Below are 1,680 nucleotides of genomic sequence, written 5' to 3' on the forward strand. Positions count from 1 at the left end.
CTGTTTTTCCAAGTTTTCTGTTTCAACAGCTTTTCAAAAACTTATGTTAATCGATTAAAACACACCTTAATCGATTTACTGCATATTTCCAAGTGTATTTTCAAATTGCAAAACTCAAATACGTTATGCACTTAATTTATACATGTTCAACACTAAGTTTATGCCTAGGATGCACAAATTACATGTATTTAAGTGATGCATGAACATATTATAAATGACATATCTCAAAACTAAAATGATTTAAAGTTTTATGCATATGAGACATGTATTGAGTTTATCTAAGCCTTATACTCAAACTAAACTAAAATTACTAGTCTAAGTCTAATACCAATCTTGAGACTTAAGCACGTTGATTTGTTGATGATCTTCAAGCTCTTATAAACACAAGTTGTCCTCATCAAAACCAACACACATAGTGAGAAAGCTTTCCAAAGTGCTCCTCTTGACATGCGCACTTTCAATCTCCCCCTTTTTGATGATGACAAACACTACACCAATTGTTTGATGAATTAGCTTGAAGATTGTATTGGCACTGATTGATATGATCCACTAATATTTCGGAAGCAGTTATTACGATCAACCTGCACAATCAAACAACAACAAAACAACCTTTCTCCCCCTTTTGACATTATCAAAAAGATAACTCAGGTCAAAAGTAGACAGAGATATGTAATTAAACATAAAACAAAGTTAATGAATGAATTTGGGATTTAACTATTAACCTGTTTTATTTTCGGTGGCTTGAACAAATGCGCTTGTTTAGACAATAAAATAACTAAGAGGTAGAGAGAATGGCATACAAGATTTACCATATACCACTAGCAGTAAGCATAATAAGCAATGTAGTGTATTAACTAGCTTAATTTATGCACCATAAAATCTCATATGATCAAGAACCATTCAAATAACCAAATAAGCTATTTTGACATAATTAAACGCAAAAAAAATAAAAACATAGCATAAAGAGTAAAAAATATCCAGCAACCATACAAACCATAAGATGTCAAACAGAGACAGAAAAAGACACAAATAAGTCTTGAAACAGGAACAACAACTGAGTCCACAATGTGCAATAAAGAAGAAATAAACCTAAGGGTAAGATATCCTAGGTCTAAAGTCTTCTAAACTATGGTTGAGGTGGAGGAAGATCAATCTCATCATCAGGAATAACAACATTCTGGTCACCCCTGATCAGCATAGACAACTTCTGAAATTCAGAACAAAACAATGCATTCTGAGCTTCAGCTGTAGAGCGAATGAAGGCATTCTGAGCTTCAGTTGTTAATTGAATCAGATTCCTCACAGATTAATATTGGTTGTCAGAATAAGCAGTTTGACGCTCTTCATATTGTTCCATACCAGCAAAGTATGAGTCCTTCAACCCTTGAAAGTGAAGATCCATGCGGTTGTTGAGCCTTTTTTCCATAGCCTCCATCTGAGCCATACCAAAAACAGAATCCTGTGATGCTGTCCTAGAGGGCTCCCCCTGATTAGTAGCATTCTGATCACCCATGCCATCCTGACCATCATCACTGGACAACTCCAGATCAATAGTAGTATAGTCCTCCTGGTATTGCCAAGTAGTACCGTATTTGTAGATACCCATCTTGTGAATCAGACTCTCACCAACCAAATGATCCTTATCAGTATACTCAACAATAATAGTGCCAATAACGTCAA

Source organism: Lupinus angustifolius, chromosome LG06 (genome assembly GCF_001865875.1).
Source record: "Lupinus angustifolius cultivar Tanjil chromosome LG06, LupAngTanjil_v1.0, whole genome shotgun sequence".
Lineage (NCBI taxonomy): Eukaryota > Viridiplantae > Streptophyta > Magnoliopsida > Fabales > Fabaceae > Lupinus > Lupinus angustifolius.